The 25353-nt window shown below is 42.2% G+C and overlaps 2 protein-coding genes and 1 long non-coding RNA gene across 5 annotated transcripts in view; 1 reads left to right on the top strand and 2 right to left on the bottom strand.

The window, feature by feature from the left end:
• LOC133268311 (protein zyg-11 homolog B) overlaps positions 1-17246 on the top strand; it is a 306890-nt gene extending 289644 nt beyond the window's left edge. Inside the window, exon 12 of the mRNA XM_061451232.1 lies at positions 17237-17246. The gene's annotated coding sequence lies outside the window, so the exon portion shown is untranslated. The remainder of the gene's footprint in view (positions 1-17236) is intronic.
• The window catches only part of LRP8 (LDL receptor related protein 8), a 192709-nt gene that overhangs the window by 100809 nt on the left and 66547 nt on the right, over positions 1-25353 (bottom strand). The window lies entirely within an intron of this gene.
• On the bottom strand, positions 18033-18963 carry LOC133268159 (uncharacterized). Its single transcript, XR_009742958.1, has 2 exons — positions 18822-18963; positions 18033-18257 (listed from the first exon to the last, which is right to left on the bottom strand). It is a non-coding gene; the product is annotated as an uncharacterized LOC133268159 (long non-coding RNA).

Here is a 25353-nt window from a genome sequence, read left to right as displayed (position 1 = left end):
CTTTTCATTGGTTCAAATGCTTTCATATCCACCAAGCATCCCCACAGTACTCTGGACTAAAAATCTGTCCCTTCAGGTACCCTAGTTCTCATTCTAATTTTATATTTCCTTCTCATTTGCCTTATAACATTTGCAAGAATGAACCATGAAATAAATAAAACTGTTAAGTCACAATGATGCTGATGTTGCTGTGGTTGGAATAAACAGACCTTATCATTACAACAAGCTGAGGCACCCTAACAGCTGTCAGGACATCATAAATTCACCACACCACAATATCCATCCCTAAAGGTACAGCTGAGGTTTCTCCAAAGCCTGAGAACTCCAGATACACTACTTCTTACCATCACTTGAGAGGTCATTACCCTGGAAACACTTCCTATGAACAGTCAGTATCAACGGCAAAGTCAAACAAGTTTAATTTCACTCCTAAGAATGATCCTCACTTTTAAGACATTCACTGAAAGCATTTACTGAACTGCTCCCTCTAACTCACAGGATATCCTAAGTAATAGTTTGATGGACACACCGGCAGCACTGGCTGCTGCCAGCAGAAATGACTTTCTGCTCTGACTTTCATGTTCTACTAATATCAATTACAAGTTCTTGTACTCTTACAACATACCACATTCACTGATCTGAACTTGTAAATCAGTAAATAGATCATTAACGTAGCACCAAGGCCACACTCCTATCTTTGCTGTAGAGAAGGACAGCACAGCATCTCGTATCAAAGCCATAAAAATCATTCCCAATGAAATCAAGCAAATAAAGATGTTTCACAGAAAAGATCAGACCCCTCCGTGATCCAGCATCATCGATATATATCAGCTCAAGCCTGGAACCACTCACCCCTCTCTTCTACCTGGTTGCCATGCATCACAGAGTGCATACTGGTACACAGGCACCAAAGAGCTTTACGATGTTATACACGGCAATGAGCAGCCGAGTTCAAAATACAGCCACATGAAGCTATAAAAATCAAAGCACAATGAAATTCTGGGTCTGTCAGGGCAAGTGTGCAGATGGTCCTGGGTTGTAGCACACAGGAAGCTTGTGTTTCACCTTCTTTCTAACAGGTAAGAAAGCTTCTTGTCTTCATTTTATTATCTACCCTTGAATAGTTAAGACTATTTGCTCAACGGTGCAGCACCTCAGCACACGAATAAGACTAAACAAATTTATTCCAAGTAAATCTCCACTAACTTCATTGGATTTTATTATATCTACATCCCAGATTGGCAAAAGTGTGAAGAAGCAGGAATCTCATGGTCTAGGACCAGGCAGCCTGGAGAACCTCCACTCTAAGCTGGCTCTGATCCCAACAACTTTAGCCGAATAACTTCAGCTCTCTTATTGGCTTCCCACCTTTCATCTGGAACATTAATACATACTTCACAGCCCTGATGAAAAAAAAGAAATCCATTATTTAAAGTTTGCACAGTGCTTTGAAGATGAAAAGGGCTGTTTTGTCACTAGCACAGCTCCAACAGAGACAGGTAGTTTATTTTTGCTCAGGAAGTTTCTGCCATTGAGTTTTGTTTGAAGAACAGATTTATCTGGAGAAAAAATCTACTTTATAGGAATAAAAAGTATTGTATTTAATAACAAAATAAAAGAAGGAAAAAAAAGAAGAGGAAACATGGCAGAACAGGAAGAGATCCTGGACATGAAATGCTGGCAGGAAAGCTGCATTGTCTCTCCAAAGAACCCTGCAGATTTAAGAGATCCCTGGAGTGATCCTATGTGTCCATGACACAACCCAGAGCAAGCAACTGCACTGCATCAGAAGTCTGAGGGTCCTAAGCTTCAAGAGAAGTTTGCCTTTTGCTCAGTTCCCCTCACTTCATACTTAATAACATAGCACAGACCTTCCCTGGGAAGTCAAAACCTCACCTACTGTTGTCAACAGCGATTTTGTGTCTGGATGAGCAGTTCTTGATCCACTTCATCACAGCTGCATCAGTACCTATTACAATAATAAAGTGCACGTTGCAGAACGTGACCAAAGGAGCATCTTGCATGCTTCCTTGACTTCTTGCTGGTCAGAGGCATATGGCAGCTGGGGCCCAAAGCAAGGAGGCTACATGGATCTAGACTTGCCTGTTGTTTCCACACATTCACCCAATCCTGCTGCACAAGCTGCCAAGTTTATGCTACTAGCACAAAATATGACATCATGTGATTATTTTTCCCCCTCCTTTCTTTCTTTCAAAGAGGGGAGTTGCTTTTGTTTTGTTCAATTCATTGTAGCTGGCGGTATGTGTGAGGAAAGCAGCATCCCAGTTACAGTCGTTTTGGGAGCTGGATTCATTGTGTTGTGACGGGTTGCTCAGGGCTCTCTCTCCATTTTTCCATTTCCTTGGCAGAGCTGCAAGCAGTACAATGTCTGAAGACAAATTACAGAGGCATTTACTCAGTTCTGGGGCCTGTTGTTTGCTACTCAGCCTTGACCGAACTGGCATGATGTGCTGGGTGTGCTCCACTGCTTGTGGGACAATTTTCTTGGCACTGCAAAGAGACTTGTCGTCATATTTTCTTGGACAAATGCACTGTGCTAAACATACCTAAGGATTTTAGGCCACAACTCTAGTCAATGTAAACCAGTGCAGCTCTACAGAAACCAACAGAGCTGTTTCCATTCACTGCTCCTAAGGATTTACTCCTTTATGGCGTATCAGTTTGCAAACATGGACTTTAAAACATGCAGCACTGCTGGATTTGTGTTTGTTTATTGCTGTACAAGCTTTAATATGATCACCATAAGAGTTTCTAATACAGTCATCCACCAATACCATTCATGCAAAAGCAATATGTGAACTCTGCCAGCTTATAAATAACGAGCACATGTATTACATGAGTTGTTACCAGGTATACTTGCAGAATCGCCCACAGCTCAACAATGGTAAAAGTCACACCAGGGCAAGTTTACCAGAGAAGCCCACTTCATAATCCAGCAACCTGACCTACTCTCACATCTCCAAGTGTTAATCCTCCTTCAGTAGTATTCTCGCCCCTAACACTCTTTGCTTTTTAACCCCAAAACATTTTTTTCTCTATCACAACAGTCATTTCAGCCTCCAATTTCAACTGTGTTACTTTGTGAACTTCTTTTAACACACCAGTTCCTGGCTACCTGAAGTACATGCAGGTACCTGCATATTTCATGCATAGCCATCTTGGTCACCTCTCCCTGCTTGTTCTCAGGTCCTAGGTTCCATCTTGAGCTTCAGAGCTTCAGATTCCACTGAAACATTACCTAAAGCTCATGCACCCACAGCTTTGTGGGAGGACCTTTAAAGCCAGAGGGAAACTATTTTTCATGTTTAAATGAAATATGTGAGAAATGAGACAGTAGAAATAAAGGCGCAAATTCTTCCCCTTTCCACATATCTCCTTTAGCTTGGGTTTTCCTGCACAATCAAGGCAGTGCTGCCTCTGAGGCTGGGACAAGACACAAAGCATCACAACCAGGACTCAACCGACTCTCAAAGTGCAATGGATTTATGAAGTATCTCTAGGTAGATACTGCTATTTTAGCCTCCAGTTCTTTTATCCCTAAAACCATTCAGAAGCAAGGAGAACATTTCCCTTCAGGAAAGGGGGGATTCTTCCTCTTCTACTCTGTGGAGCATCTCCTAATCCAGAAAGTGCTGTTCGGAGTGGTTGCGAAAGGAAAATTCCCAGCAAAATCCCTTCCTCTTTAGAACAGAAGAGCAAGCAAATGTGAATGAACTTCGTATAAATGCCAGAGTCCCTTCCAACCTAAAACAAATGCTTTTAAGAATCAGGCTTGGTTCTAGGACATCAACAAGGGACCTGATGGAGCCCCAAATACTACTCACAAGAAGAATCCAAGTGAGAAACAAAATGAAAAGCACGTTTGTGGAGATGTAATGGATCAAATCCACTGTGGCAGATGCACTTCTACAAGTCTAAGTTATGCTCCCTTATAGCAGTCCCATGTGCAGACACACATCAGGAAATCCCACCAGGTATGCAGCCCTGATGCAAGGAAAATATGTTTTCTTAAATATGCAGCACTATCTATTATTCACTTCAAAGCCCTTCCTAATGTGCTATTAAGTTCTGGAAATTATTCCTTGAACAGGTTAATTCATTAAGATGTTGAAATAATTTTCATTCTTTGCTTACACAAAGAGTTTACCCTATGGTTTTACTTTAATGATTATTTGTATAAGGTATTAAGTTGACTAGTAATAGACAATTTAAAGGAAATTGTAGATTGGTTAAATCTATTTAAATTACAGTGCCAAACATGGAAACATAATGCAGCTCTGTTTTCTTTCGCCACCACTTGGATGGATGGTGATATTGTGTAATAGGGATATTACAGCAGAGGAGAAACCTTGCATTAGCACAATACAGCAGTGCAAAAAGGATTCAAAAAAGAGCTGCACTGCTGAATCTGGAAGTGAAGAGCTGATCTTCAAAGGAAAAGCCATTTCAAGGTAAAAGAAGGAATAATCTAGCTGGTGATTCAAGGCAAGGATGATGGCCACTGAGTTCATCTTCTCAGCTACCTTCTCTATGTGGAATGGCTCAAAATTAGCAATGCCTGTATTATCTTTAACCCCCTCATTAATACCAATATGGGAACACAAGGAATAGGAGAAAACTCGGTTTTAACAGGAATCGCTCATCCTGTGTTCTTCTGTCAGTCCCATTCTCCCCCCCGTGTGTTCTCCCCTTTGCCTGAGTTGCTCAGTCCCTGCACCCTGTCTCACCCCTGCATAGTCACAGCTCTGGGACAAAGATTACCTTTATCACTATTATGCTCTTAGATCCCATGTGTATGGGCACACACGTGCATATGTACATCAGAAGGAAAAGACTAAGACAAACACTTCGTGATTTTATTCTTTGCTGAGGCACAGCCACTGGAGACATTTCTGTTTGTCTGGGCAGCGCTAAGACAAAAAGATCAAGTAATGCAAACATGCCAGTTCTTGTTCCTTTAATCCTTTTCCCAATTCTTTCTTCTAATATATACTGTCACGCTGCACCTAGGTGAACTTTAGCAATGTCACAGTCTTTCTTGCAGAAAATATTAAAAATCTAAATAATAGAATTTAGGAAGGAAGCCCTAAAGATCAAAAGCTGGAAAACTGCACTACTGAGCCCAGAAAATGGTTCTTGATACTTCAGCAAGCCCAGGGGGACCCCAATAGGGATGTTTTCTGAATTATCTGAAGGAAAACAACTGGAAACCAGAAGTACAGAGGCACTGAGTCTTTACCTGAGCAAGTCTAACATTTGGGATATTTTTTCATCCCATGAAGGAAGCAGGATTAAAAAAGGTAACCCTGCTTCCTAGGAAATGACAGCTGCAAACTGCAATGGGAAATTATGCTGTTGACAGTCTCAAATGCTCCACTTTCACACAGAAGATTTTGCTTCTACACAGACTCTTTCCTATGCCAGGGATCTCCCAGTCTTTCAGGGCCCATCCACATTGTCACTGCCATAAGACAGAGACCATCACTTCTGTGTCATGTATATCCACAGTGAATAATAACTAGACCCAGTCAGACTCCCCCCATCAAACTGTATGCACATATCCCAGGTTGAAAGGCTCATTTTCTTATCAGAGTCTATTTTCCTTCAGGCTAAATCCTTCACCATCTTTTCTCTGCCTCCTGCCATATGCAAATGTCAAAGGGTCATATACAAAACAGTGAATCGGAAAGGAATGAGGACAGAAACACCTCCTAAGCAGGGTGCTGCTGCCTGCAGACTCCCAATCCTGGACCAGAGGGGTTTTCCCCCTTGCCGTCTTTCAGCATAAAGAAATAAGCACTGTGCAAATACACAGTGATAAAGGAGATCCCGAGATGCAAAAGGATTGTAATGACTGGCTTTCACTGGGATCCTGATTATGATCTTAAAGGTCTTTTCCAACCTATGATTCTATGCTTTGCTCCCAGTGATCTTGTTTGGAATGATGTTACATCATTTCCCTGATAAAGAGAAGGAAGAATGACAATCTTTTGGATTCATTAAATCCCAGAATTGCTCTTTTCCAGTTCAAAGAAGTGGCAGTGACAAATTTTCTAACAGCTATTCAAGGACTTAAAAGAGCAGTTAAGCTTCTACTCTCAAATATATCCCTTTCCCTAAAAAGATTTTGTAGGCCCCCATACCATTTGTGTATTTGGAATGGATTTCCATACTTTTGAACCGAAGCAGATGGAGATAAGTGACATAAATAAAGGGCCCAGAAAATTTTCCTTTAGCAATCATTGATTCAAGAGTTTTGAAGACTAATTCAGATAGCATCAAATAAGCCGTGACAAGGCCAACACTGTTGCTGTTTGTGCTGGGTCACAACAGAGCTCGCTGCTGAAAGTCACACGTCCTTCGCGAGCTGAACTTCCCAACTTCAAAACTCGGGAACAGAGATGCCACATCACTCACACACACATAGGCAATGTCACTGACACACTTGTACCTTTGAATCCTCAAAGTCTTCAAAGAGACACAAACATGGCCAGGCATTTGCATCCTTCTGTAGTAAGGAGGAAACCTGTACATCCCCCAGACCCTTGTGGGAATTCCAGGCATGGAAAAGCAGCAGCCCTCCCAAGCAGAGGGACACGGAGGTAGGTATCTCCCACAGCTGCCCAGGATGACTTTACCTCCCGTGCTACCGACTCTGAATAACATGACTGGGTCTTTCAAAGAGTCTCCACAAGTTTCAGAGCAAGTCAGCCTGAGAGCAGCTGTAGAGAATAGAAAGAAGTCTATTTCTCAGGAAGATCAGCCTCCTGTACAGGAAGGACGGGGTTCCCAGCGTGCCAGAGCCCTGTTCTTTGCCAAAACACCAAAAAGAAGCAATAGAAAGCTGTAAGTCAGCTGCCAGTTCCACAAGCACAGACTGACTCCAAAGCTAACACCGGATTACAAAGAATTACTTTTCTGTTTGTGTTAAGCAACCCTTTCCAACACTAAAAAAGCTCACTATTTGAGCAGCAAGTGACAATTATCAGCACAGACAACAATAGTTAAAATAGAAACCAAGTATAACTAACAAGAGGCAAGCACTTCAAGTTTACAAGTTCTACATTTCTCCCCCACAAATACTGTGCTTTCTACGCAGTGAAACATGTGTTCTGGGTACAACAGGCCTTAAGCAGCCATAATAAAAGCAGAGCATGGAAATCACAAAGCAAGCTAAACAAAGGCAAAGAATTTTCAGCATCCTGACACAAGAGGAAATAGTTAGAAATCTAATTAGCACTGACCACTATACATTGGGCTTGCTATTTCCCAAGGGTCCTGACATTTTGGATGCTGAAAGAACACTGAGGAATAGCGGCTCTTGCAGAAAGAGCGGCTGTTAAAATCTAAACCCCACTTTGAAATACAGACTATTTGCACAGCATTAAAGTAACAGCTGGAAGCATCAGCCTAGGCTCAGAGAGAGCAGAACTACTCCGAGGAAGCACATGAGCCTGCCAAGTGACAGGCTGGGGAGATTTCTGCAGGATGTTGCCGCATCTCCTTACGCCTACAGCTGAGACCACCACAAAGAGCACAACTGCATCTTCTCCACTAGACGATGGACAGCCAGCACTAGCAGACCTGTGTTTCTCTACCTGCCTTCAGAAAGTCAGCTCTGCAAGACCGTTGGTCATTTCTGACCAATAAAAACTTAAAATCATCTGCAACTCCTATGCACAACTACTCCTTCAAGTCTTCCTCCATTAAGGTCTCCTACGGAGTCATCTCTGCAGGGTAAATAGACCAGCCACAGCTGGTCTGCAGGCAGGCAAGGCACACAGGGCTGCTCCTTCCAGGTCTGGAGAGTTAATTTCCAAAGGAATTCCTCTGGAGGGCAGCCAAAATGACCACCACCCTGAGGACCATATAAAACCTCCTGGGCCCTTGAGAAGATTTGCTCTGGGGGGAATGTACCAGATCATGTTGTATTTCTATTTTTTGATGTTGTTGGATAGGACATGAGGTAATGGCTTTTCATTTAAAGAGGGGAGATTTAGATTACATTTAAGGAAGTTCTTCCCTGTGAGGGTGGTGAGGTGCTGGCACAGGGTGCCCAGAGAAGCTGTGGCTGCCCCATCCCCATCCCTGGCAGTGTTCAAGGCCAGGCTGGATGGGACTTGAAGCAAGCTGCTCTAGTGGAAGGTGTCCCTGCCTGTGGCAGGGGTTGGAACTGGATGAGGTTTAAGGTCCCTTCCAAACCAAACCAGGCTATGATTCTATTTCACTCCAAGCGATGCACAGCCTCCTTCTCTCTGCTCTAACCTCTGATCCACACTGAATGCAAGCACCAAAGGTTCCACGTAAGTCTCACTGATCAACTCACCCTTTCACTGCATTTTTGCACCCCAAGTTTCCCCTTTCCTTTAATGGCCTTCTATCAGGCTGTTCACAGGAATCTCCTGGTTTCTCTTGTCTGTTCCAACCCACCAAGAAGTCCAAGGATCTCAGGTATTTTCTGTGTTTCCCTCTTCCCAGAAAGCCTCCCTTGAGGGGATGCCTGCTATCGTACCTCCATTCAAACCCCTCCAAGAGCCACAGCTCTGTCATAGTCCTGAAGCGAAACCTGGTAGAAGCCACTCCAAACAAAGAGTTTTTGTTGTGAACAGCAAACCACTGACTCTGACGCCAAACCTCATAACAACAGAGGCTTGCTTGGGGCACTTACTATTGTAAGTCATACCACCTTCTGAAATAAACATAGCATCATGACAAATTCTGCCAACGACTCTCTGTATTTTCATACAAATAAAAAAGGGTCCTGATCTGCTTAAGGTCGATTCTTACCATATCAGTTTCTATTTGCATCAGTTTTATTAATTTATTGCATTTGCTTTGGAGTTCCTAGAATCTTCACAACAAAATCCTCAATGCCTTTTTTGCTACAGAAATAAATAATAGCACCCAATTCTGCCGGTGCAAGTACAAAGCCGTAGGCACTGCTGTCCAGAGGAACCTTCCAGTGGCACAGAGCTCTCCACCATCACAGGAGGTCTGGAAGCAGTCATTACTCTTGTTGATCATTAGGACCCAGAGGATCAATAACCAGCTTTATCATTCCACCCTTTGATGAGCTTAGATATTGTGGCCCCTGGAAATAATGACAACCAGATTCTGTGTCTGCCTATAGTTATTATAGGGTTACACTGCATGAACCAAAGCTCATTGGGAAGGTTCACTGACTTCAAAGCCTGTGTCAACATACACCAGGGACAGAATTTGCCCTCACGGTAAGACAAAAGCACAGAGCTTCTGCTGCTGAGCTTGTGAGACAGATTTGTGCACCGACTCTCCTGATCTTTGCAGTTGGCCAAATGAGCTGAATTCACACTTAAAAACAACCACCCCACCCCCAATATTTGTTACATTTACCAGAGAAAAAGTGACAAGCTATAGGACACATACCTCTGTCGTGACAGGCACAGAACCCCATGCATTTAACTCAACAATGCATGGAAGTGATACTGCTTTGCAACTTTAAATGCTTTCTGAAGCAGTATCTATCAGTGCAAACCCACCCTGCACATCAGCAATCAGTCACAGAACCCTCAAACTGAGATGCTTGCGGGTTGTTTTCCTCTCCCATAAATGGCACTTCAGCTGCTGGGATGCAACTATAACAAGCTATCTCCTGTCCCTTTTGACCTGAGAGCAAGTCTGAAATTGGAAATGTTATCACCAAAACCATAAGCAACCTGAAGCTTTGCCAGGATCTATTGCTGCTGCAGCATGTTCCACTTCCTCATAGTTACTAGAGTAAGCTAATGTGTGATACCTACTTACTGTTAAGTATTACAGAATACATATGCTAGGAAAGTAAGTTCCTGTATGTTTTCAAATAATTACTGAGTTCAAGCAAAGAAATGCACAATCTTTCTGGTACTTCATTAAAACAGGATACCTTTTTTCTCCCCTAACACAGCACCGGTATTTCAGCAGAATCCACACTTGTTAAAATAAGATGCTTATTTGTAGAGCTTATTTAGGCAGATAATCATCATTTTTCACACAGAATTCATATTCTACAAAGATACCCAGTTCAAAAGTTCATCACAGCAAGAAAGGGGCAGTGTTTATTCACTCGGCAGGTCCCTTCCAACCCAAACTATTCTATGACTCTCCGATTTCCAGTTTTCCCACACAGCGCTAAAATCACTGGAAACTACCACTGCTCAGTCCCTTCCTCTTGGTCCTGCATTACTTAGAAGGAAGGGGAAAAGCAAGTCTTTTTGGTCCCATGGTTCCAAATAACACTCCCCATACCCCTTTAAGATTAAATCAAGTTATAACAGCTACAAAGAAATCATGGAATATCAAATCTGGTTTTCAGCTTTTAAATACCTGAAACCAAAAGCTAAACTAAACTGCAAGGTGCATTCGTCAAAGAGTTAAAACATGTGCCTACTTCTCATCATTGTATTTGATTCTTTTTAGAGTGCACTTTTTGTCATTTACAACAACAAATTAAAACAAAAGCCATTGATTTACAGCTATTTATAACTCACACTGCAGGAAAAACATAAAAGCATCATTTTTAACTATCTTAGCATATCAATACTGATGGATGATCCAAAAGACTAGATTAAGAGCAAAAGAATTAAAAGGCAATAACACACTCGTGTGAAAAGCTAACACAGACATCTGTACATACTCAGTGCTGTTATATTTAAGTGGCCTTCACTAGAAGAGACAAATCTTCTTGCTACACAGTACAACCCTTGCTCATACGTCTGCTCAGAGAAGCATGATTAACTTAACCAGGCTTGGTAACAGAGCAGCACTCTTCAGCCCAAAGAGTGAGATATGATATAATTACTCTCTGAGGAGAGGGTTACAGGCAAGCCTCAGAGCTGACCTTCTCAGACACTCGCATACAGTTGTGTCTTAGCATTTGATTAGTCTGATCTGACCTGAAAACATTATCACATCAGCTCTGTAAAAGAACGTGTGGCCGAAAGCCAAAGTGGCAGTGACTCAAAACAAACCCAACCTACCACTGTAAAATATTCCTGATCAAAAAGAAAAGATACAATCAGTGTTTGAATGGTTTTTAAAGTCACTGAGCCTTGCCATGTACTAATTTCCAACAAGGATCAGCAGCGCTAAGCAGAAGACACTGAACTACCTCTGGGTCCCACCAGCTGTACAAGAGCTCATTACAATTGCATCCAAGAAACAATTTTCTCATGCTGCAAGTCAAGCTGTATTTAAACAACTCAAAGCCTGACAACAAGGAAACTACAGGGAACCAAGCAGGACCACGCATCTCAGAATCTCACGGGCTTTGTGCCGGAGAGCAGTCACTCAGCCTTGAAAGCCCAGGCTGCAGGCTGCACTCTGCACAGGAATACAAAGAGCTTCCCATTTCCCCCATGAATCCTTAATTCCTGGGAGAAGGCTGTTGGAACTTTAAATGATTGAAGCCAAATGCAAGCTATTAAACAAAAAGAAAACCCAAGTTTCTAATACTTGGTTTTCTGTCTTAGTTCATGCTTTGTTTTCACAGGTACCAGCAGATACAGCACAGGATTACCTTGCACTCAGTCCACTAACAGATGACATGAACCTGCAGTGCCACATCTCACCCAGGATGCATTATCTCTTGAAGCTCCCAGGATCCTCAGATCTTCCTCCATTTGCTGACTGCAATCATCTCTGAAGATGTTGAGCATTTAGGATGAGTGCTTGAAGAGCCACAATCCCAATTTCAAATCCCTTGCTCTTGCTCGCTCTCTTTGCTCCTCAACATGAAGCTTTGTGCAGTGTATTTTGGAGGCAATGAGGCAGTGGTGTTACAGACCTTCTCCCACAGCCTGAGCATTAGACTGAAAGCTGAACAGTAAGTGAATGTGGTGGTAAATAGAGCAAGGGAGGCATGTGTGTGTGGATGGAGGAACCAAAGCTCCCTATGCTCAAGAATCAGCCTGGATTTGGTTCCCTCTTGCAGATGATCAGGTTTCACCACAGAGTCTGTATGTCTAAACCAAACTCTGATCTCTGTTCCCAACTCCCTATAACCTCTTTTCTCAGTCAGAAGCTGCCTTCACATTACACTACTCACTAGTAGTCCGTGCCTCATTTTTGAACCAACACCTTTTTAACCCATGAAAATAGCAGCTCACACACCCTGGCTCCTCTCTGCTTACAGGCACAGGTCTTGTCTGGAGTCTAATCAATCCCAGTAATTTAGGATCCATTTCTCTATTCCTTTTGGCTCTCTAGCCAAGGACTGGTACAAACAACAAGAAAAACTGAGCAGCACTTTGGCACAACCTCTGCACATCCCTTCACTGACGAACATGCACTCCTCATGTCACAGCAAGGGATTAACTTTTATCTTTTCTCCAGCTTATTTTCAAAGTAGTCTTTTTTTGCTTTCTCTCACATGGTCACTAACACTTCAGAGGAGCTGCCAGAATCACATGGAGCCACATTACTGCTTTTAAACACTTCCTTGAAAATTCTACTTGCTACACCTGCTAAGAAAAACTCAACACAGGTAAGCTTGTAATGTGCTCTTTTTAGCAGGTATTATGCCAGCCTCAGCACAGCAGCATCTCCTTGTGCTTCCCTGTGCATGAGATGCAACCCCCCTATATCAGAAACAGGTTTTGTCTGTGGTAAAACAATGGCAAATACAACACTGTCCCAACCACACTAATAATAAAAACCCCAGTGATGTGAATTGTCACTATAGTCAGGCTGGTCCTTATGTTCCTAGCTCATCTACCCACCCCCTTCTAAAACTACTCCAAAAATTGCAGAATATATCCTTCTGACTAGCTAAAATAAATGAGTTCATCAGCCTTGTTCTGTTTGTGTCCACTCTAAGTCTGAAGATCTTCCAGAAGCAACAGATAAAGCCAGGACTGACCGAAGTGCTACAGAGCAGGGCACAAAACCCCAGGTAAGTTTCATTCTGCCTTTACTTTTGGATCCTCATTTTGGTAGGATAACCCCCGGAGATGTCTATTCATATGCAATGTGAGGTCTCCTTGTCCTTCCTCGTGCCAAAAATCATGCATTCCCATCTGTTCACAACTAACAGACACGAACTGCTTCCACAATGATCCTGGGTAAAGAGCTGAGAAAGTCACGCCAGTCTCTGCCCAACACAAACACGCGCTGAGACAAAACCGATGAAAACACAACAATGCCATCCCCTCAGCCATGCGTGTCCATCCCCCTCCCTTGTCACAGGCAGAAAGATGAGCATTAATAAGAATGCTGCTTCCCAAGAGCTTTGCTGAAGTGAACAAGGAATAGATCTGTTTCTTTCTGGTTTATTATTTATAACACCCCAAATCTCTCTCGCAACCAGCCAGTGCAACAGCAGTGACAAGAAGTGAATATGAATGGAAAGCTTCGTAAACATGCAAGAAATAATGCCAAAAAATCACAACAAATTTCTTAGAAATGAGAACTCAGAACTTCAAAGTCAAGTCAAGCGAAGAGCAACCTGTCAGGGCAGTAACAAAGGAAGCTGGTGCCATGTGCATGGCAATTACTCCATCTGCAAATTCTGTCGACGAGCAGAGCTGACTATAAAAAGAATCACATCCAGCAATGAAGGCCCTCCCTGCTAGTCAACTGAAGGAAACACATCCTTCCAAAGACAATATAAGCAAATGAGGGAAGACAGCTAAGGGAACAGAACAAAAGGAACATCCTAAAATACTTCTTAGAGCCTATCTCCTGATTTTATGTGTGCAGTTAAGAGCTACCAGAACTGCAGAGTCACTATTACTGCATGGTCACCACCAGCCCAAAATGCTTCTTGAAGTTATTTGGCTCAGAGGAAGGAAAAGAAGGCCAAGGGCACACACACACACACACAGTTGAGCTGCTGACATCAAAATGCTGAAATAGAAGCAGTGTATAATGAGAATTTCTCTTGGTACATGCAGCAGTGCTGCAAGTGGAAATGGAAATAGAAAGCATTCTGCCTAGGCTTTGAACTACCTATTAGTGTCTATACTGAATAATGGCAATTCTTTTGAACTGACTTGTGCAGAAGCATATGTTCCAGCATAGGCTTCAACATATAGTAATAATATACATATATTAATAGGATACTGCGATTCCCATAATCACAGGACTATCCAAGATTTCTGGTTAAGAACACTGATAGTCTACCCCACCCCAAATTAAAGAAGATGGAGCTAAAATGATTTGATACTACCCCAGAAGCAGGAGGATGCTTTATAATATGTATAAGGCTGTCAGGTGGCCTCTGCAGGTTTGCACTACAGACGGCCTGCAAGTTCAACTTCAAGGAGTTATGTGACAGTCACTTATGAAAAAACTGTAGAAACTCAGTAGTTTCTAAAGTTTTTGTAATGTTTCTTATGGCTCAGCCAGCAGCTGACCAAGCAGTCTGGTTTTAGTGCTTCAGTCAGTGCTCCCATTCCAGACTGAATGTTCAAATACATCCTGAAAATGGAAGGGAAAGAGGATCACCTCTTTGGCTCTCACTGGTATCTCTGGGTCATATAGAAGACAGGTTGGCAGAAGAGGCAGACAATCATAGAACCACAGAATGGTTTGGGCTGAAGGGACCTTAAAGCTCACCCAGTTCCAACCCCTGCCACGGACAGGGACACCTTCCACTAGAGCAGGTTGCTCCAAGCCCCTGTGTCCAACCTGGCCTTGAACACTGCCAGGGACAGGGCAGCCACAGCTTCTCTGGGCACCCTGTGCCAGTGCCTCAGCACCCTCACAGGGAAGAGCTTCTTCCTTTTATATATATATATCTCATCTCAATCTCCCCTCTGCCAGGTTGGATCCGTTCCCCCTTGTCCTAGCCCCTACGTGCCCTTGTAAAAAGATCCTCTCCAGTTTTCCTGTAGTCTCCTTTATACACTGGAAGCTGTTCAATGTTTCTCCTGAGCCTTCTCTTCTCCAGGCTGAACAAACCAAACTCAGCCTGTCAAGAGTGCTTCAAGTGCTCTTGAAGAGTCCTTGTGATTTACTACATTGCTGATCATTACGTTTATGTCAGCGTTCAAAACAGCTTATTTAGGGGTCTGCCTTACTTTGGCTGCTGGGATTTGAAAGCTTTCCTTATTGTTTCCTATCCTGGAAAATCATTAGTAAACACCAACCAGTTCATGGATCAAAGATAGCGCTTGCTGTCTTTTCAAACCACCTTATGGAGAATTTTCACAGGGAAGACCAACTGTGTGTTTCTCAGGTGCCATCACATCTAACGAAGTGAGGCTCTTTTCCAGATTAAACTGATAAATTCATACCCCAGATGATGCAAGTCAGGTCACTACTGTTTACTTCAGGCCTCTCAAGATTTTACCTTAATATAGTCACACCTCTATCACGATTTGAGCTTAACAAGCATGACTTGATTAGGAAGCTCATATCTTTTGGGGATGGCAATAGTGGAGAGATTTCCACTTAATCCTGCATACACAGACACAGAAATTAGTTCTTTTTCTCCATTAAAATGAAGCCTCAATATACTGCTTTTTTTTTTTCCTTAATTATTCCTGCTGTTGCAAAGCTACCAGCACATATGTCACTGGAATAGGAAGAATCAGTCTTGTAGGTAATAAGTTTTATTGAGTTCTCGGAACCAGATCATCCGTCCAGCAGACTTTTTAATTTGCCACATGAATGGTTCAGTGTAACACCAGCTCTTGGTGTATTTGGGTAGGAGGGAGTTCATGCTGAGTGCTTTCCTGAGCCAAACAAAAGTATTCTCCAATGTGTACAGAGATCAGAGAATACTTCCCCTCCTGTTCCCCCCCCCAGCAGTATTTAGATCACTTTTTACCACTTTAGGAGCAGGTAGTTCATTTATATATGACTGTATTCATGCAAACTTTACCTGCCTCTTGTTTGACCACACTGTGTGGACCACACTGGGGGTGTGTGGAACATCCGTACTGGTTAGAGACCAATTACTGGGGAGTTTACATCACACCCCTGTAAAAACCGCATTCCACTTGACTGGAGAGTACTCAGGGCTGAGAGTCAAATCTTATACTTAGTGAATTCAAACCAGAAAGGTAACGTATCAAGGAGCTCATCTAAGTCAAAGTGAAAATGGAATGCATCCCCACGGAGTGTGACAGATACGAGTCCTTGCAGAAGCTTTCTTCAAGGCCAGGTTGGAAGGGGCTTGGAACAACCTGGTGTCCCTGCCCATGGCATGGGGTTTGAACGGGATGATTTTTAAGGTCCCTTTTCCAACACAATCCAGTCTGGGATTCTATGTTTTTCCATTTTATCAGTTTGCAAGAATCAGTACAGCATAAACTGGGACAAATTCCAGTCTAATATACCATGTGTCTCTCAGGGCCAGAAGAGGTCCTGGGGTGAGACTGTAAAGCAGGTGATGGCATAAGGTGATAACAATTAGAGGCAGTCCTGACAAGCTGTGATACCTTTGGAAGTGATAAATCCTGGGATTTGAATACACACCACATATTATTAAGACTTGAGCAACATTTGAAATCCATGTCTGGGTTCAGTGGCCATTGCTTAGATTTACATAATCAACCCATCCTTCCCACCATCAGTAAAGACATCCACTTGAAATACCCAAAGTATTCACATAGTACCTGGTATTCAAAACCCAGGCAGGAGCAGCTTTCTTTGCATGAGTAGATTGCTGATCCTTCCTCCCCCCATCCCTACTGTCTTCAGTTTCACCAAAGGTCCCCACTCTTTTGCTGTCTTAACATATTTTAAATGTTTAAGTTAATCTAGCATCAGTAACTCAGTATAAAACTCAGGAGGCAAAACAACCCCTCAAATGGACATTCCTAATTTGAATTTCTGTATTTTAACTATGTTCAGTGAGAAACATATTTAAACCCCATCAATATAAGCCACATTTAACTCTAATTAAGGACATAAGCACAAAATTCTGTACCAATTGGCTAGAGAAATTTAATTGAAATTGATGTAACTTCTGCCTATGCACAAGCCTAGGGTAAGTAGAATACCTGTGTACTAAGTGGAATATTTATCTGGAAATGGGCATACATTTAGGAGTATTAATCCTACATAGATGACAGAATTGTAATTGGTTTTGTGGAAGAAAGGAAAAGGCAATTCATTTCAACTTATAACAAAAAAGACACATGGGGGTAAAAATATTGACAAAGCAGATGATTCTGCTCCGTATGCAGGATGCTAACTGGCACCCAGTTTCAAAATGCCAGTTTAAAACAAACAAGCCAAAATAAGAATACAGAAATTGGCCATCCAAGAGACTACATTGCACATAACTGGATCACAAGCAAATTACTTTTCTCTGCAGGAACAGAAGAGTTAAGGGAAGCAGCCAACCTACTTTTTAAGATGTATCAATGAACATGTTAGTTCCCAGATGTGTGTGTACTTCTCGTTTGTGGTCAAGACCTGTGTGACCCCAGGAACTTAGTACAGAGGTCAGAAATCTGGACAATTCACTCATCCTGTGTTCAAGAGGCACACTAGCACAATACTTGGTTGTGTTTCTATATTATTCTACAATAACAGAACTCTGTGTTATTAACAATTTAAAGGGTATCACCACTCTTCCAGCTATTGGTGAAGGAAATCTATAAAGGGAGGACAGCATCACCTTCAAACAACCCACACAGTTGCAGCTATCACAGACACAGTCGCTGCAGGGCCTTGGAAAACAAACCAGCCAGAATCCTCCTTCACTGTCTAGAGATGCTCCTTACCAAGAGCTGGAGCCAAGCACTGTGTGCACAGATCCCTCGGGGCTCTGCCCAGCCTTGTCTTGCCCAAGTTGTGACATTAACAGTGCCTTAAACTGCTTCCTTCATGTGAGTAGAAGCAATTCAGGCCTCCAGCTTTCATCCACACAAGGTTTTTAAACTTCCCCCAGGATGGACAGCAGTAGAAGCAGTAGTGGCTGGACTTCGCTAAGCACGTGATTGCTGCAGCCACCAAAGGTCCACAGCAAGTCCCTCTCACATCCATCTTCTCCCAACACTGCCTACAAAACACAGGCTTGTAAAAACAACCACCTGCCTGAATAAATTCAGTGCTGAGATTTCTCTGGTGAGCAGGAACCAGGTACGATCAAGGGTCACACAACTGGTCCTCTCCCAACAGCAAGACAACTACATACATCAGTGTTGGCATCAGACACACTAGCTTCCAACACAACTCAGGCTTCCCTATTAGTAAGATCAGCATCTTGTGTGAGCAGTCCTCACATGAGCTGAACGTATCTCTCAGTTTTTGCTTGCAGGTTCCCCCTGAAGGAAGTACATTATATGCTTCTTTAGAAAACACACAGTAGTTTAGAAATGACTGTTCTAAAAGAGCATTAGGTTTATAAAAATCACACATTCAAAGCAAACTGTCAAGCACGATTTCCTGAACAACCTTAATTGAGCTCCCTGTGCATTTACGGTATAATATAGGCTTATATTTTCCTGGGCTATTTTCTTGCTCTACCATCTGAGCCTTATTTACAGAGCAGGGAGTTACTGAGTATTTCTCTTCATCTCTTTGATTCTACACCTGGTCATTCGATCTTCAGCAAACATTATCCAGTCTCTCCACTGAGTGGAAAGCTGAAAATTCCCTTGTGATATTTTATAGTATCAGACTTCTTTTAACAAAAAATGTATATCTAATAAATAAATAATAAAAGGCTTGAAAAACACATCAACTGCACGAAGAAAAGGTCAGACTGAAATGTCACGCTTTGGCAAATGTTAAAACACAGGGAAGCCTGTCGTATAAATCAGAAGTGTCAGACAAGTCCCTGCTATAAAAGCACCACCAACTATGTGTAATTTTAAAGCAATGATGACCTGTGAGGCTTGAGCTATTAATCATTCAAAGCAGAGACAAATCCAGCTCTTGCTGCAGATGCCTCCTGGGCAACCCTTGCCTGGCAGAGCTGACTGCGTCCCGCTGCCCACTGGAGATGTAAGGGACTCCCACTCTACCCTCACACCCAAGAGGTTCTCAGTGTCACACAACAGCCCAATCCCAAAATGCACCTAACAACACGTTGTTTCTGGGCAATGTGGTGTCAGCAGTTCTCACAGGCACTTGGGGTCTGTTCTTCTCTCATTGCCTGGGTTGCAAAGACGTTTCTTTCTGTGCTCTCTCTTTTTTGTTCCTAAAGTCAGCAGTATGGTAATCCTTGGAGAGTTACCAAGCTGCTCTTCAGGGAAGCAGTTAAAAACACTAGCGTTTGGCAAACAATACTCTTGCTATAGGTCTTTAAGCAAAAAAACCCCAACCCCTCCAACCCAAAACAACAAATACACCCAGCACAACTAGAAAGCAAATTTCTGTCATAAATTCTGAAGCACAACCATACTCTTGTGCAAACATAATCACATTACTGTGTATAAATTTGCAAGTACGTTTCATGCATTCTGCTTGAAGATGAGCCTCAAAAGGAAGAAAATGTATTACTGCACCCTATTTCGCCCTCTTCTTGGTTTTATGAACCACAAAGGAAGTTTTCTCACACAAAACCACCCCTATTTGTTTCTGCCTTTCTTCTTAAAATTAAACATTCAGGTCTCATCTCCCTCTGAACATGTGAGATCCAGCAAGCTTATGTTATCATGGGTAGCAAACAAAATCTGATTAACTGAAATGGAGGGGATTCCTTTCTAAGAGTGTTTAAACCTATTAGATGGCAACAAGAAACTTCTGTTTCATTAAAAACACTTGAGAGAAAAAGCTTGTTGCTAAGTATTCAGCAATGCTGCTTTGTCAGTAATGCACTGAATGCTTTTAATCCATAACCACAGATCACACAAAGGAACTCTCCCACAAAGAAAAGATGAACAAGCATCAGCCCTGCTAGTTCAGGTGACACAAGGGAGGGAAAGCCACATCAAGACAATGAAGAGAAAAAGCATCCAAAATATGCCAGAGGTTGATGTTTTCTTTTTTCCTGTGAAAGCAGAACTGAACTAATTTCTGTGCTCTGACGTGCTTTCCTTTACAAAATGCATTTCAACTTTATCTGTTTTCAACAGAAGTGCTAATAGGCTGTGTACAGAGTGGAAATGCACATGCAATTTAGATATAATTTAGCAGCTAAATTATCTTTGTGGTGAAGGTCTATTACTAAATCACTTCACTGGAAAATTAATAATAATGAAATAGTTACTAGCATCCCTTGGACATATATGCCATCCTCAGCATGTTTCTAATAGTAAAGTGGTCCTTAGCCCTGTGCCCGCGAACTCAGTTAATGCATTTAACTTACTTCAGAACACACAGAACCAAAGATGAGCTGCAATCTTTGCCTCGCACTTAAAGGCTGGAACATTTTACCTGATGTTCATTTCATACTCAATAAAAAATGCAGACTAAGTTTTAAAGAAAAATCCCAACCTATATGAAAGGTGACTCAAAAAGCAAATCGATAGCAATAAATACAGGGCAGGACCTCTTGAAAGCAACATTCAAACAAGATGATACAAGAAGAAATTCTCCAGGAAGCAAAACTAAAGACAGACATTTGAAAATACCCTAAAGTGATGGTAATAACGTACAAAGTGCTCAAAAAGAGTTTCCATTCCACAAAAGATAACAAAATACTTCAATTTTAACACCCAAAACAGGGCTGTTAATCAGCAGTTATTAAATTCAGACTTTCTAAGGCAAGAAACTGGCACTTGAGAGTTTAAGAGATGGCTGAGGGGAGGCAATAAAAAAATCCTGTTTATTTTCATTAAATCTTAGACTACTCACGTCATTCCAAAAGAAAGCAAATTTTATGTCATAATCTAAATACGATGAGAGCTTACTGACCTATCAACGTAACATCAGTTCTACCTAATTGAGATTCAACTTTAGTTTTAAGACAATGGTGAGTTTATAAAAACAAGGCCCTGTCAAATTAACCAGCTGTTTCCCTTAGCATGCTATTAGCCTTACAGAAATAACAGGGTTTGTAGCTTGTCAAAGCAGATGTGAAGAGAGATTTGACTGGGAGCCCCTACCTGGCAAACAAAACTGGGGTATTAGAAGGCTCATTCAGTCTAGCGGGCAAGTCTACCACGCTCCAGTGACTTCAGTTTGAAGGCAAGTTCAGACTGGAAGTGTAACGTCATTTCTAGGAGCTAATGAATCTCAGAACAGTGTTTGTAGAGTCCAGTGCTGGTTCTGCCGCAATAAGCTGTTAAATGAAACTTGGGTTTTTGATGGGATGAAAGGAAGAAGAAAAAAGGGAACTACCTGTCCGCGAAGCAAAGAGCAAATCCCAGGCAATCGCACAGATGACAGCTCTGCTCTCACCTGTGCCCAAGCCCTTTTCAAAACATAAATGTTCATAAAGATTTATACTTCCTCATGTGCTTCCCCCGTCAGCTGCTCATGCCAACTCAGGGCAAGAACAGGCCCCCACACAGCCAGCCAGACACACGCTTCAATGAGAAACAGATGCTAAAGTACCACTAGTGCTGCCAGACTATGGGTATTAACCTTCAAGAACAATTACTAAAGCAATAAGAAGAAACTTAATAGTTATCTAGCTCCTGCAAATTGATATTATGAAAACAAATCCTGAAGTTATTACACAATTTCACGTGCTTCGCAAACAGTTAAGTACTGGGATGCAACGATGTAGCTATCAAAGCAGTCAGGAAACAATCACTGGAAAATGAACTAACCAACTGTTTAGCCCAGGCCCTGATCACACAAACTGTGTCTAGGCTCCTCAAGCAAAAGTCAGCATCTATCACATCAAAATGCCCAGGAAACATGAGTTGGAAAATAAATAGGTGAAAACACATCTCCATGGCCACTGCACGCAACAGTCCTAAATGCAGTACTTTCCATCAAACATTATCAAGCAGAGCAGCACTGATACACCCTATGATGTTTAGAAAGGCAGAAGCAACAGAGCTGGAATTACGCTAGGCTGCGCAGAAGACAAAGTCTCTGCAGCAGACCATAAACCAGCTGAATGAAGCAGGCTTAAAAAGCATTGCATCCTGAATTATATCTCTTAAGATACATGCAGACCAATGCAAGGGAGCAACACAGCAAAAGTGACATGCTGAGGGAGAGCAGGACGAAACCATTTGGGGAAAGATGCTGTGAATATAAAGAAAATATTTAATTGCCAACATCTGACAGTAATCCAAGAGATGACACAATGAATATGGCTACGCTTTCTGGATTACCCTTTAAAGAACACAAGTTTCCAATGACTCCCATTTTTGCTTTCACTGAAGAGTATTAGCCATTAATTTCAGCAGGGAAAAACTCACAATCACTATGAGTGAGTATTACATGACTCCTGCCTGCTTACAAAGACAGCAGTGAGGATGTCTTTAGCTTGGACACAAGCAAAAGGCATCATCTTACACCACTTCTCAAATGCACCACTGCCCCTCTTCCTGCTTCAAACTCCTTGAATCCCTCACGAAGATTTGCCTATGTACTAGGTATGCTGCAGAGTGTCCTTGGACATGGATCCTAGCAGAATTCAGGCCTTCGGCAGAGCCACGCCATGCAGCTCCAGAACAAAGCCCAGACAGCCTTTGTAAACTACTAACCACATAACACTATGGAATTTCTAGGGAAAGATTAAATAAGGCTACCTATAGGCATCAATAGTGCCCAGACAAATAGGAATACAACAGAAGGCATGTTTGAAGCTTAGGATTACATTTTCCCTCATCTTTCAGTGTGTTTGGAACAAGAAAGTGGTTTCACTATAACATACACAAAAACTGCCACACAAAAGTGAGTATCTTGCAGTATAGTTATTTTTACTCAAACTTCTTCAAAATGACCTACCTAACTTCTGGCCAATGTATTACCTACTGTAGCTTTCCCAAAGACGTGTTGATAAAACCATGATGTTTCATCAAGGTCTGGACTTTCCATAATTTACAACTATACCAAACCAATCATTTCAGCTGAAGGGTCCTACATACGGTCTATGCACAGGCTGCACATTTCATTCTCTCATCTTGAAGTCAGACAACACAAATTTAAGTTACACCCCTCAGAGGAAGTGTGGTTCTCCCAGTTGCATAAAATGCTTTCAATTTTAACATTTAACATTCAATTTTAACTGTTTTCAACAGCTACTTTCAAACCAACAAAGGAGAAAACCCAGATTTTCTTGTTTCCACTCCTCTCCTTGCAATAGTGAGGAGATGATTCAGGAGATGGCACAATATACACAATTAGGGTCACAAATATTTGCATAATCCAAAAGGCCACAGTTCAGTGTGCAACAGTCACTCATGTTCCGTTATTCATAAACGCTCTGATAGCATTTCCACAAATGCCCAGTGGTTAAGAAATCCTGAAGGCTTTTAGTTCAAACAATTATTCCTCATGAAAACATCTACCAAAGCATATTATTTGTTACTCTCTTTGCTTATCCCCATTTAAATCTCAATTGCTGAGCAGGAAGCAGAAACAAAACCTTTATTGTTGGGTGACAGCCACAGTAGAACAGAGTATGAAGGTGAAGGAGCTGAGGAGAATACACTAAATAAGTCCTGCAAAGAATACCACTGAGAACACCACACATCTGCATAATGCAAGGGTCAGCTTATTAATTGTTTACAAGCCAAAAGGAGGATGCAAATGATGAATGTTATTTGCTATGTTCAGTTCAAAACAGCTGCAATTAACTCTGCCTTTGCTACTACCCAAAAGAACTGACACTAGAGGAACAACGCAATGATACCCAGTTCCACCTGATAAGCATGGGAATTGCATTACAAGAGCCACTTTCAACAGCATCTCTAGCCCTGCCTCCTACATGGAGGTGCTATTTTCTGGGAACGCTGCAGGCACATAACCTCACAGCCCTCCACACTTCACCAGCCAGCAGCAAAGATGTTCAGGAATGCTGAAGGCAGATGCTCTTAAACCCTCCTGACTGCTGACGAGGGGAGCAAGTCATGGCTTGCTAAAACATGCTTTTTATGCACAGAACTTGGTTCGAAAGAAGAGTGGAGAGGGGCAAGTCAGTTTGACTGGCTTTGAAGTCTGACCTGCCTGATAAAGCAGCTTCTGCCACGCTGAATAACAGCCTGTGCTCCCCCAGGAGACGGGCCAAGCTTCACGCATCACAAGGGAGAAAAATCTGGTCGTGGTGCTCGCAGTCTTCTCCTCGTCACGGGTGAAAGGTGCATCGGGAGATGTTACAATCTGTTTCCATCTGAATTCCTTGAACTGATAAGCATTTTCGAGTGCCTGAGTTTTGCCTCCCAGGGAAGCTGGATCTGGGAGCTGCCCCATTATATCTGCATGCTTTCTCACACACATACATCCTCCCTCTTTGGAGGAAACATTTGTTGTAAACATATGGAGAGGCCCTGCTGGAGGCCAGCATTTAATGCTCTAGTTAATAACATTTTTGGGAGTGGGGGAGAGGAAAGAGGAGAGAAAGAGGAGGAACTAAATTCAGTATGATGTGAACGCAAATGGCACTCTCAGGTGTAACAGGATTTGCCAAGGTTTGATCAAGCAAGCTTAAAGACTTCCTAGTGTTCTAATAAATAAGGGATGTGGCTCCCATACAATACATGGGCTAACTGTGTGACCATATATATATATATATATATATGCACACACACACACATATACAGAGGAAAGAGGGATTCAGTCTGCTTGTGGTCATTTTAAGGCATCCTGACAGCAATTTGCATTGGGCTGGGCTTCCTTAACAACACTCTCAAACACAGCAGAACAGTTGTTTTTAAATGTCAGACAACATTTTGCTGACTTGTCTTGCATGGCCCTCCTCTTCTGTACAGGGAGTAGCAGCCGTCTGGCTGATGCTCCGGGTTGTTTTCCTCCTGGCTGGACCTCTCAATTTAGCTGCCAGCATTTTTTGTTCTTTGATGACTGGGTTTTTAAGCTGGTACCCACTGCTAATGATAATGGCTAGTCAGGTCTATTACAGCACAGTGCAATACTGACAGCCTACATCCCAGAATGAGGGGAAAAAAACCAAGAGGGTTGGATCAGAGAGAGACAAAATGTGTGGGTATGGATTTCGCTCCAGGATCAGCTGTGCTTTCCTTGACTAATTAATCTGTGAGATTTGAACAGTCGGTAGAATGGAAAAAATAGGTCAAGTTGGCAGCATGGGACTTAAATAAATAAAAATGAGGCAATAGCTTAGGCTGTGCTTCGTGCAGGTTTAAAACAACATAATATAAAATACAGTCTTAGAAAATGATGAACTGATGACGAATTAGGTGAGGGTGCACACGGAGGCAAATTGTTCCACACACAGGAAATACAGCATCAGTACCTTTAAAAAAGACCACTCCATGACACTGTTAGGATGCAGAGATGGGCAATGTGCAGTTAATGTATGGAAATTAAACAGGG

This window comes from Pezoporus flaviventris, unplaced genomic scaffold (assembly GCF_033815535.1).
Source record: "Pezoporus flaviventris isolate CSIRO_AGI_PZ_B2104156 unplaced genomic scaffold, CSIRO_AGI_Pfla_v1 ptg000013l, whole genome shotgun sequence".
In the NCBI taxonomy this organism is placed as follows: domain Eukaryota; kingdom Metazoa; phylum Chordata; class Aves; order Psittaciformes; family Psittacidae; genus Pezoporus; species Pezoporus flaviventris.
Note: the sequence above shows the minus strand (reverse complement) of the source record. Positions and strands in the feature narration are given on the sequence as shown.